The sequence below is a fragment of the Bos mutus genome, chromosome 3 (genome assembly GCF_027580195.1).
Source record: "Bos mutus isolate GX-2022 chromosome 3, NWIPB_WYAK_1.1, whole genome shotgun sequence".
In the NCBI taxonomy this organism is placed as follows: Eukaryota; Metazoa; Chordata; class Mammalia; order Artiodactyla; family Bovidae; genus Bos; species Bos mutus.
Window position 1 is genome coordinate 86,585,668 of NC_091619.1, and position 13,563 is coordinate 86,599,230.

Consider the following 13,563-nt stretch of genomic DNA (forward strand, 5'->3'; position numbering starts at 1 on the left):
AAGCCCTGTGGCACAATAATTCTTTTGAAAGACATAAAGGAATCATCTGCTATTGTAATCAGAAGCCTAGCTTTAGGCAAACTAAAGTTCATTATTTTAAAGTTTGAAAGTAGAACTTATATGTGTAAATTAATTTTAAATCAGTGCTCCCAGGTTACACTGCTCTCATTCATGTTTTGGAAATAATTTGCTATATTGAATCTGATGGAACAGTGTTCCTGCCTTATTAACACCTTACATTTCTATGGCCTATGGTCAGTAAAGTTGCTTTTCAGTCGCTCAGTCGTGTCTGACTCTTTGTGACCCCCATGGACTGAAGCATGCCAGGCTTCACTGTCCTTCATCATCTCCCAGAGCTTGCTCAAAAAAATGTCCATTCAGGAGGTTATACCATCCAACCATCTTGTCCTCTGTCACCCGCTTCTCCTCCTGCCTTCAATCTTTCCTAGTATCAGAGTCTTTTCTAATGAGTCAGCTCTTTGCATCAGGTGGCCAAAGTATTGGAGCTTCAGCTTCATAATCAGTCCTTCCATGAATATTCAGGATTGATTTCATTTAGGATTGACTGATTTGACCTCCTTGCAGTCCAAGGGACTCTCAAGAGTCTTCTCCAACACCACAGTTCAAAAGCATCAATTCTTCAGTGCTCTGCATTCTTTATGGTCCAACTCTCACATATATACATGACTACTGGAAAAGCCATAGCTTTGACTAGGCGAACCTTTGTCAGCAAAGTAATATTTCTGCTTTTTAATATGCTGTCTGGGTTGGTCATAGCTTTTCTTCTAAGGAGCAAGCAGCTTTTAATTTCATGGCTGCAGTCACCATCTGCAGTGATTTTGGACCCCAAGAAAATAAATTCTGTCACTGTTTTCATTGTTTCCCCATCTATTTGCCACGAAGTGATGGGACCAGATGCCATGATCTTAGTTTTCTGAATGTTGAGTTTTAAGCCAGCTTTTTCACTCTTCCCTTTCACCTTCAGCAAGAGGCTTTTTAGTTCCTCTTCACTTTCTGCCATAAGGGTGGTGTCATCTGCATATCTGAGGTTATTGATATTTCTCTGAGCAATCTGGATTCCAGTTTGGCCTTCTTCCAGCCCAACATTTCGCATGATGTACTCTGCATATAAGTTAAATAAGCAGCATGACAATATACAGCCTTGATGTACTCCTTTCCCAATTTTGAACCAGTCTGCTCTTCCATGTCTGGTTTAAACTTGCTTCTTGACCTGCATATAGGTTTCTCAGGAGACAGGTCAGGTGGTCTGGTATTCCCACTTCTTTAAGAATTTTCCAGTTTGTTGTGAGCCACACAGTCAAAGGCTTTAGTGTAGTCAATAAAGCAGAAGTAGATGTTTTTCTGAAATTCTCTTACTTTTTCTATGATCCTATGGATGTTGGCAATTTGATCTCTGGTTCCTCTGCCTTTTTGAAATCTAGATTGAATATCTGAAAGTTCTCAGTTCATGTACTGTTGAAGCCTAGCTTGGAGAATGTTGAGCAGTAATTTTCTAGTGTGTGAAATTGTGGAGTAGTTTGAATGTTCTTTGTCATTGTCTTTCTTTGGAATTGGAATGAAACTGAACTTTTCCAGTCCTATGGCCACTGCTGAATTTCCAAATTTGCTGGCATATTGAGTGCAGCACTTTCACAGCATCATCTTTTAGGATTTGAAATAGCTCAACTGGAATTCCATCACCTTCACTAGCTTTGTTCGTAGTGATGCTTCCTAAGGCCAACTTGACTTCACATTCCAGGATGTCTGGCTGTAGGTGAGTGATCACACCATCATGATTATCTGGGTCATGAAGATCTTTTTTGTATAATTCTTCTGTGTATTCTTGCCACCTCTTCTTAATATCTTCTGCTTCTATTAGGTCCATACCAGTTCTGTCCTTCACTGTGTCCGTTTTTGCATGAAATATTCCCTTGGTATCTCTGATTTTCTTGAAGAGATCTCTAGTCTTCCCCATCCTATTGTTTTCCTCGATTTCTTTGCATTGTTCACTTAGGAAGGCTTTCTTATCTCTCCTTGCTATTCTTTGGAACTCTGCATTCAGGTGGATATATCTTTCCTTTTCTCCTTTGCTTTTAGCTTCTCTTCTTTTCTCAGCTATTTGTAAGCTCTCCTCAAACAACAATTTTGCCCTTTTTACATTTTTTTAACCTTCCCAATAAATTTATGAGGTTGCAGGGCTTCTCCAATGGCTCAGTTGGTAAAGAATCCACTTGCAATGCAGGAGATGCCAGAAACACCTGTTTGATTCCTGGGTCAAGACGATCCCCTGGAAGAGAAAATGGCAACCCTCTCCAGTATTCTTGCCAGGAGGATCCCATGGAGAGGAGCCTGGCAGATTGCAGTCTATGGGATTGCAGTCTGGACATGACTGAGTACAGGGAAGAATATCTTATCCAGTTTTATAAACAAGTAACTTCAGTCCCAGAGAGAACAGGGGCCTTTTTCAGAGCCACTAAGTGGAGTAGTAGAGCCCAAACAGGAACACAGGAACCCAGAACTTCTGATTCCAAGTTTAGTATTCTTTTCAGAAAAAAATAATAATACAGTGGACCCACCGCAAGCTGGATTATTTGGTGGACTGTTTCTTTCCTCATAGCATCAAGTTTCTGTTTGCCGTAATTCCTCAAATTTGGAACCTAGGGTATCTAGTGTACCCTCCTCTTTGGTTCTCTCCCATCAAGAGTTTTATTCATAAAATAATATCCAATATTAGTCATTTACAGTTTAGTATGAATTTAAGCCAATATACATTTCAGTCATTATCTTCCAAGTTGAATAATAGCAAGGCAGTTTCTCCTATTAAAATAATTCCAGGAGCATAAGACACTCTGGTAGTTTTCTTTTAAGGATGTTTTTTTGGAGCCCCTAGTGAAAAACAAACTGCAGTGTATTCACTACCCTAAAGTGTAAAGTGTCTTTTAACACAGCATTGTGAGCTCCCTAAAGGCCAGGATCATCGCTGTCTTGTGGGCTATTGTATAACCAGTGGTTGGACACAGAGCCTTTCATATATTTAATACTAGATAATTCAAGAATAAATATATTCAGCCTAACATATATAGCAAGTCGTGTCAAATATGTCGCATTTTCATAAGCTGAGGAAAATTACACTAAATGACATACTTGGAAAAAGTTTCACAGCCACTGATAAGATTGGAAAAAGGGTCTTTAAGGCACCTAAATAGTCCACTCTTTGACTACAAGCCACTTAGGAAATCAAGTCAAAAAGAGACTAAAACCGTAAAACTGAAAATGGGATGTAGATTCTGATATGGTGGCAAAAGGGATCTTTATAATATGGCAGATCTAGAGTTTCTTGGTTTTTAGTCACTATTTTAATGTAATATTTGTGTTTTTACACTGCTGTATGGCAAGTAGAATCCTGACTTACGTTCATGCTATATCATATTTCTTACATTTACACATTTCTTCTTTGAAATGTGAAGTTGTTATGTGGGGCTGTCTGATGGGGATTTTTTATAACATGGTGAGTGGGTTGGGGCGTTGTCCCTCCCCTCCACCTAGAACTGGACAATGGCCTCTGACCCCCAGATCAGAGAGCAAAATATTTATCCATGACAAGTTCAGGTGGTGTTTCTCAGGAAGAATCAAACCAAAGTTGAGCAAAAATGAAAGTGTGAATAAAATGTCCTATTAAAAAATGAGCCTAAGGTCAGAAGTGCGAAGGTAAGGACCTGCCAACATTTAGAGCATAAGGTAGGTGAGATTCAGTGATTTAGAATTGGGATCAGTAACAACATAAGCCCAATTGTTAATCAGTGTTTTCAAAATACTGTGTGTGTGTATGTGTGTGTATGTGTGTGTATACGGGTGGCCTTGATAGTATAAAGGAAGGTGATGTGTGCTCAGTCACTCAGTTATGTCTGACTGCTTGCGACCCCATGGACTGTAGCCCACCAGGCTCCTCTGTCCATGGAATTTTCCAGGCAAGAATACTGGATGGGCTGCCATTTCCTACGCCAGGGGATTTTCCTGACCTGGGGATCAAACCGGCAGCTCTTGCATCGCCCACATTGGCAGGCAGATTCTTCACCATTGTGCCACCTAGGAAGCCCAGTATGAAGGAATGCATTCTCAGTCACTGCAATCGCGTCCGACTCTGTGACCCTGTGGACTGTAGCCCGCCAAACTTCTCTGTCCAAGGGATTCTCTAGCCAGTAATATTGCTGTGGGTTCCTGTGCCCTCCTCTAGGGGATCTTCCCAACCCAGGGATTGAACCTGTGTCTCTTTGGTCTCCTGCATTGGCAGGCAGGTTCTTTACCACTAGTGCGACCTAGGAAGCCCCAATATGAAGGAATAGGATTTAGCAAATTGTGTCCTCTATTGGTTTTGATTTCTTACTACTGCAACCTCAAAATAAATGGAAATACTGTGCTCCTTGAAGGCCAGGATAATATCTTGGACAACCATTTGGTTTTTAGTGTGTCTTAATAGATGCTCAATAAATATTTATGCAATTAATTAATCCACCAAAGAAGACAAATTCAGTGATTGCTTGTTCAATATAATAATACAATGCTCAAATATTATTAAAGAACAAGTTACTTTGAATCTAACTTTCAAGTTGCTGTAGGGTTTTTTCCCCTATAACTAGTTTATTGCCCAGTAGAGTAGAACAGTTGTAAATCTCTTAACCGGTTTGATTTGTGTGTATGTGTTTTGTATTTTATTTTTTCAAAAAAGAAAAAAAGTAAAATCAATATCTGAATTCAAATGCAGTTCAAAATATGAGTGCATTAAAGTAACTAAACACAACAGTTCACATGTAAACCCCCATGTACCTGTGCAAAACAGTTGGGACATAAAGAGTGCTATTTTTACATACTATTGGGTGATTCATGATTTGTCAAAATTCCCAGTTATCTGAGAACACTTAATGGGTCATCACTGGCATAATTCAGGGAGGCTGTCTGCAAACCTTCAGCCTGACATCTTTGCAGAAGTAGTAGTAAATATCATGGAGATCCTTTATAGTTGAATTTTTTATAAAAGTTTGTATGAACATTTTTGTTATTTATTTTCTTTCTTTGTAATTTGCTTCCTAATTTGTGGTCTGCCTGATTCCAAAAGGGTAATGAGGAAGTAAGTTGAATTATATACGGATTTTCAGTTGCTTCATTCAGGGAATGTAGAACAAGCTTCTGAAAGTGTAGCCCAGCTCTTATCACTTCTCCACTAAGCCCTTCAATGACTCCTACAACCTGAAAGAGTTCCGCCTTGTGCCTTCCAACACCTTAGGGAATCTTGATAAGAGATTCAGCTGCGGCCTGGGCAGGTGCTCGCCATGGAAGTCCTGTAACGCCGGATTAAAGACACTGGTTTTATCCTGCAGCCACTTGGGAGCCATTAAATTATTTTAAATAAGGCCATGGTATAATCACATTTGGGTTTTGCATTATATAACCATCATACAGCATTTTTCTCTGGGAATCTAGTTCTTCATTGACCTTTCTGAAAATAAAGCCCACAGAAGGGGTAAATCTTCCTCTAAAAACTATGGAATATATTGAGGTAGTAACAAACCATGTGCAAGTGTGAGCACAAATAAAGGTACAGCAGTCATATCTCATCTGGGCACTGGCCACATGGTTGCCCAGAGGGAGATAAATCTTCACAAGGATTTCTCTCTTTGGAACTTCTGTGAGAATTTGATCATTGTCACTGGAAAGAAATTAGTTGGAGAGGTTCTTTGAGTAGTAAAGAATCTGGTGGGTGAGTGGCTTAGGGAGGGATGACCTTTGTCCTGACAGACTCACAGTGTCTGCTTCTTTTGAAGCCTTGCTGATCACTCTCACACCCTAAATAACTCCAGGGACATAGGGAGGCATTTCACGCACTTAGTATTTACCTGTATTGTAGTACTAAGGAGATTATTGTACAGAACTACCTGTTTACTTATCTTCTCTCCCATTATTCTGTGAGTTACTTTGGAACAGACTAGTCTTTCATTACTTTATCCTCAGTGGCTAGCCCAGTGCATCATTCACAAGGGAGACACTCAGGAATTTTTTTTGAGTAAATGAATGTACGAATGACAAAAATATGGGCTTTATAAATGAAACCAGATGTGGTTGTTCAGAAGAATAGATTTCAAGGCAGATTATGAAGGCTCCATCTCCAAGGGTACTTGGGGATATAATGGATAAACTTACATTGATGTGCATAATTAAGAACTGATCTGCAGCTGGGAATGGAACTAAATGACTTTCTGGATTCCTCTAACTCTAACTAGATTCTCCAAATTTAGTCACACATAATAGACTCAAAGGACATAATATGCTAGTTTCTAGAAACATCATCTTTCAGTTTATTTTATAGACAGGTATTAATGGTGCATCTACACAGGGATGGCTTGACTGGGGACACAGTGATGAAAAAGAACATAAGTTTTTAAATTAAATGATGTAGCTTGGCATCCATACTTTTTGAATTCATGCATGAGTGGCTGGATAGGTGGGGGATGGGTGAGTGACACATAAATAGGTTATATTAGTTGCCTAAAATCATAAAATTAGACTGGTGAAATAAATACAGAAATCCTGATTTCTGGAGCTATGTTGTGTTCCAATGCAGAGGAAGAAGAAGGGAAGAAGGACTGATTCAAGATTTTTTTTATATTGATAGAAACAGATGCAGTATATTCTGCCATGTACCAGGTGCTCTGAAGGAAAGCTTTAAATTTAAACTGTAATCATCAGAGACCCTGGAGTCGCACAGAATCGGACACAACTGAAGCGACTTAGTAGCAGCAGCAAGTGGAGTTACACTTAGGTCAAAAATTAAGTCGGAAAGACCTTGTTCTGAAATGAGTTGGTTTTTTCCATGCATTTTAATATATTTGGGGTTCAATTCACAAATGAAGAGATAATCCTTGATAAACTTTTAAATATTTGAATACCAGTAATGAAATCATATGCTGGGTAAGATTGAAGGCAAAAGCAGAAAAGGGCAACAGAGGATGAGATGGTTGGATGACATCACTGGGTCACGAACTTGGGCAAATTCCAGGAGATGGTGAGGGTCAGGGAAACCTGGCATGCTGTAGGCCATGCAGTTGCGAAGAGTTGGGCATGACTTGGCTACTGAACAACAACAAATGAAATCATAATCAAATCAAGTAAAATGTAATAGTAAATGTCTACCTAGTGTTGATATTCCCTCCTGGATTCCTTGGAATTCGAATGGGGATAAAATTTTTTTAACTTACCGTTCTTGGATTTTATTTCAATATTTATTTCAATTTCAGTGTGGATCTACACACACTAACTAGCTTAATGACAATGAATGCTAGCATTTCTATCTAACAACATAGAAAAGTATTTTAATGAGAATGATGTAGTTGTACTTAGGGAAGATGCTCTAGTAGTTGTTGGTATGTGAATTATACAAATAACTGCAATTTCCTGCCCCTGAGCCTGCTGTGTGGCCACGGGTAGGTCAGATAGCCTTTCTCAACTGTATTGTTTGAATAATTTGCCTAAGCTTTATATTTAAATTTCTTTTTCATATTTAAGCTCTAAAATATATTATATGCCTATTTGTCTACAAAATAAGATCCAACTTGATAAAATATAATAAATAATTTGAACATTTCAGTTCAGTTCAGTTCAGTCACTCAGTCACGTCTGACTCTTTGCGACCCCATGGACTGCAGCACGCCAGGCTTCCCTGTCCATTACCAACTCCCAGAGCTTGCTCAAACTCATGTCCTTTTGAACATTTACTGTGTTCTGTTTATCGTGGCAAGTTCTGGTATATAATGATGAATGTATATGACGTTTGTTCAATGAATGCTCATCTGTTCATTCATCCAACACATAGTTACTGCTCAGCATTAGGAATACATAACTTACTTTATTAGACTCCCAGAGTAGCTGTAACAAATTACCACAAACGTGGTGACTTAAAACAATGGATATTTATTTTCTCATAGTTCAGGAGGCCTGAAGTGCAAAATCAGCTGTATACTTAGGGAAGTATCTGTTCCTTACTTCTTCCAGTCTCCTGTGGCTGCAGGCATTCCTTGGCTTGTGGCCACATCATTCTAGTCTCTGCCTATGTTGTCACACTGCCTCCTCCTCATCACTGTCTCTTCTCTATGTGTGTCTTATAAGGACACTTGTATTTGGATTTAGGACCCATTTGTATAATCCAGGATTGTCTTCTCATCTCAAGATCCTAATCTGAGTGTCAAGACTGCAAAAATTCTTTCCAGATAAGGTCATATTCGGGCTTCCCATGTGGCAATAGTGGTAAAGAACTTGCCTGCTAATGTAGGTTAGATGTAACACGCAGTTTTGATCCCTGGATTGGGAAGATTCCCTGAAGGAGGGCACAGCAACCCACTCCAGTATTCTTGCCTGGAGAATCCCATGGAGAGAGGAGCCTGGCAGGTTACAGTCCATAGGATTGCACAGAGTCAGACATGACTGAAGAGACTGAGCATACATGTAAGGTCACATTCACAGATTCCTGGGATTAGGATGTGGACATATATTTTCAGGAGCCACTGTGGGATTTACTACAGTGACCAAACACACATAAAAACAACAAGCAAAAAAAAAATTTCTTTGCCCTCATGGAGTTTATAGTTTACTTGGGGAAATAGACATTAAGTCAGGACATAATTATAAAACATATATTATAGTTATAAATAATAGTTATAAATTGTAATTAGGTATATGAAGGGAAGTTACAGGGTGCTTTGAAAGATTTTAACAAGGGAACATCATTAAGGATAGAGGTCAAGTCAGACCTCTGAACAAGTGACATTTAAGCTGACCTAAATTAATGACTATGTCATTAATGGCATGGGGAGAGGCTGTTAGAGAGGTTGGGAGAGACTATTCCAACAAACAGAACATTATTTGCAAAGGCCTTGAGATGGGGATTTGTGAATGAAGTGAAATGAATGAAGGTCATTGTGGCTGGAGTGTACTGAGCAGAGGAGAGTGGAGTGAGGTGAGACTGGGTCACGTCAGGGAGGGACTTGAGAGCCATTATTAGGACTTATGGAAAACTAAATACAATGAGGAACCAGTGATGTATTCTAAACAGGAGGATTTGAAGTGGTTTTCTAAATGTTACTGCAGCTAATATTTGGAACTTGTGTTCTTGGGAAACAAGGTTGAAAGCAGAAGAAAAGGAAATTCTAAGTAAGAGGTAGCTAAAGCTTGATCCAGGGTAATAGCAGGAGAGAGAGAAGAGGGAAGTGAAAGGATTCGAGTTACACTTTGCAGGTAGAGTTGACATGGTTTGGAGAAAGACTGGCTATAGAGAAATGAGGCAGGGGGAAGCTTTGAGGATGGCTTTCAGTCTTTTGGAGGAACAGGCACTAAACAAATGACCATAATAGAGGGATTCATAAGGTGATTAAATAATACAGAGAGAACTTCTGATAGTGCCTGGAGGGGGCAGGCACTTTCCAAAATTTGGAAAGAATTTTTGCAGTCTTGACACTCAGATTAGGAGTTGGGGTTGGTAGTGGATAGAATGCCAAAGGTCTCAAAGAATGTTCGTTAAGTAAAGTGGTGGAGAAGAGCATTTCTTACAGAGGAGGAGTGTGAGGAAAAATATCCAGAGACATGAAGGTGCATGGTATGTTCAGGGAGCAGGGAGGATCCCTTGGAGGAAGCAGGCAAGCGAATGTTTGTGTTCCCAACAGCATCTCTTTTTAATGTTTATCGTTGTCCTTTGGGCACAGTAGTATCTTGATTCTTCTTGTGACCTGGCCTTCCTATCATAAAACTGTTCAAACTGAGTGTGACCATCTCAGACAATGTCATTCAACCAACAACTACAGACTCACAAAGTTCCTAAACTGAGTAATCATTCAGTTCAGTTCAGTCACTCAGTCGTGTCTGACTCTTTGAGACCCCATGGACTGCAAGGCTTCTATGTCCTTCACCAACTCCCGGAGCTTGCTCAAACCCATGTCCATCGAGCTGGTGATGTCATCCAACCATCTCATCCTCCGTTGTCCCCTTCTCCTCCTGCCTTCAATCATTCCCTGCATCAGGGTCTTTTCTAAGGAGTCAGTTCTTTGCATCAGGTGGCCAAAGTATTGGAGCTTCAGCTTCGGTCCTTCCAATGAATATTCAGGAATAATTTCCTTTAGGATTGACTGGTTTGATCTCCTTGCAGTTCAAGGAACTCTCAAGAGTCTTCTCCAGCACCATAGTTCAAAAGCATCAGTTCTTCAGCGCTCAGCTTTCTTTATGGTCCAACTCTCACATCCATACATGAGTACTGGAAAAACCATAGCTTTGACTAGGCAGACCCTTGTTGGCAAAGTAATGTCTGCTTTTTAATATGCTTTCTAGGTTGGTCATAGCTTTTGATTTATTTAATCCAGATACGGTTGGTTGATGGTTTAGTCCCCAACTTGTGTCTGATTCTTGTGACGCTATGGACTATAGACTGCCATGCTCCTCTGTCCATGGGATTTCCCAAGCAAGAATACTGGACTGGGTTGCCATTTCCTTCTCCAGGGATCTTCTCAACTCAGGGGTTGAACCAGGACCTCCTGCAATGCAGGCAGATTCTTTACCAACTGAGACACCAGGGAAGCTCAGATATGGAAGATGCCCAATGACTAAGTGTCACTTTTCAGAATTTGGCAGGAAATGTGAACTTTCTTCTGGAAGTAACACCATGTGCCCATGATAGACTTGTTTAGTTTTTAAGTGAATAGCCAAAATTTCAGGCTCTTTTATTCTTAGCGTACATGAGTAGTAGTAGTCAGGTAGTGGTGTGATGCAGCAAAAAGTAGGGGATGGAGTGGAAGGAAATACCTGAGGTCAGGGTGGGTTGGATACATCATACAACCTTCTTTCTGCTATCAGCATAATGTGTTTACACCATAAATTTGACCCTTTCCCTCAAGTGTTCAAAGCCTTTTGATAGTTCCATTCACCTGTATCAATAGTTTCCAAAATAGTTTCCACTGATACACACATGGCAAATTACAATCACAGGGTGGCACTATTCTGCAGAGTAAGACCCAGGGTCACTGACACTTCTGGGCATGCCAGCTGTATTTCTACCCTTTATCTCGCATGCAGGAAAATGTATGGGAATGCAAGAGCCTGAGAGTGACATTTTTTTTAATAAGGATAACTTTGATGTGCTTTCATATACTGCCCAAGTAAACGTTTGCAAATATGGGGAATTTTAGGGTCAACGATTATTGGTTTTTGAGAAAAGAAGCTCACTCAAATAAAAAAATATATATATACCAATACTTTGGCCACCTGATGCAAAGAGCTGACAACCATTGGAAAAGACCCTGATAACTGGGAAAGACTGAAGGCAGGAGGAGAACGGGGTGCCAGAGGATAAGATGGTGGGATGGTATCACTGACTCGATGGACATGGGTTTGAGTAAACTCCTGGAGCTGGTGATGGACAGGGAGGCTGGGCGTGCTGTAGTCCACGGAGTTGCAACGAGTCGGACAAGAGGGAGGGACTGAACACCAACAACAAATGTCTTAATTTTACTTAGCTTATTGTGCTTAGCATGACTAGGGGCATTTTTAAGGGACTGAATACCAGGATTGGCAGTAGTGTTACCAAAGTTTTTCATGGCTGTACTCTGGAATATGGGTGCTTATCCCAAGGGTCACTTTTCTAGAGATGACTGAGTGAAAAAAAAAAAAAGAGCCATATGCAAATTAATTCTTTCTACTGCAACCTCTACTACTGATAACCACTGATTTATTAAGTTTCTTACCATATACTAGGTAGAATGACAAAGGTTTACAAACATTATTTAATAATTAAAATAAATACTAGACTCATCGATCATTATCCCCATTTTACAGGAGAGATAAGTGCAAGTGAGAGTTAAAGAATGCACCCAAATTCAAATCCTTGTTGTATCAGAACTAATATTAGAAAGGAAGGTCTAGTTTAAAATTATATGATCTTAATCACTATTCATATTTTATTCTATATTTATAAATATACAAGAAAATTGCTACCCGGGACACATATAGAAGACACTCTGTATTTAGAGAATAGTCATGGGTAACAGGAGCCTCTGAAGGTACTTTTTTCTCCCTAAGGCATAGGAAGGCAGACAAAAGCCATGGAGAACTTTGCCTTGGCACCCTTTGACAACATTCCACAAACCATACTCCTTCCTTCCTCTCTTTCGTTCTTCCTTCCTCCCTCCCTCTCATTTCCCCTCAGTCCCTTCCCTCCCTCCCTCGAGCTCCCTCTTTCCCTCCATCCTACCCTCCCCCTATCTCTCCCTCCCTGCTCCTTTCTTCCTCCCTCCCCACTTCCTTCCTTCTTTGGTCATCCATTCTCCTGTCTTCCTTCACAATTCCCAGTTAGACTGTGATCTAAGCATTCTTAATTATAAAGCATTCTCATCTCTTCATAGGTCCTCCTTATATGTTTTGATTGATGACTTCTCAGTGGTGGAATTACAACCACATCAACTGAATCACCTTCAACATTAGTGCAGTGACAGATGTTACATATATCTTTTTCTCTGTGCCATTTAGAAGGAGCTTAGCATCTACTCTAAGAGATTACAGTCTCTACGGGGGATCCAGATGTGTGGAAAATGGCTCCAACACATGGCAGGGATCAGGATTATAAGTAGGCACAACATATAAAGGGAGTGAAAAGAGAATGACTGGGGACGGGTGGAGGAGCTTCATTTAAAAAGATCCTGCAGATGGGGAAGGGTTTCAATAAATGAGAATGGGATGGAGTAATCCTGGAGGAGGGCATAGCATGAGCAAAGTGATGGTGGTAGACATATAGAAGTTGTGGTCAGGAAAAGATCCATCGTCGGTTGTGGTTTGATCAGGGATATAAATATATGCTACCAGAATATTTTAAGATGAATTATGGGGACATAGAGGAATGAACTATTTTTTTGAATCATGGAGAGAAGCTTTTGTTCTACATGAAATTTTGGCGCCATATTTGTTGAAAGGCACTCATTTCCTTTTTTACTTCCATCATCATTTTCATTGTTGTCATAATCACCATTATTAAACTTTATGACTGTGCAGCTTTTTACAAGTTCTCATTCATGGCTTCATTACATATTTAATACCTCTTCATTGAGTTGATGACATGGTTTCGGTGGAAAGTAATGAAAACTGCAAATGATGCTGGCTGATACAATAAAAAGGATATGTTGCCGCATGGTATTGTTCAGGTAATGTTGGCTTTAAGAAGATATGCCATGATGGGGCAGGATGGGATTTCTTTTGCTCTCTCTGCTTTGACCTCTTTGGGTCCAACTTTATCATTAGGGCTGTTCCCTTGAGGCATCCACACTGTTGCTTTCTGGCTCTTTTTGTCTCAGTATTTCTAGCAGAAGTCTGCATGAACAAGGTTAAGTTTTCTGCTAGTCCCTGAATCAATTAGTCTGGACAAGGGGATGGAGTGTGAGGAAGAGTATTTACTGGCTTAGCTTGGGTCCTGTGTTCTAATCCAGAGCTGTAGATATTGTCAGCTTCTGAGAAATCATGTTCTTCTCCAAATGGGAAGTGAGG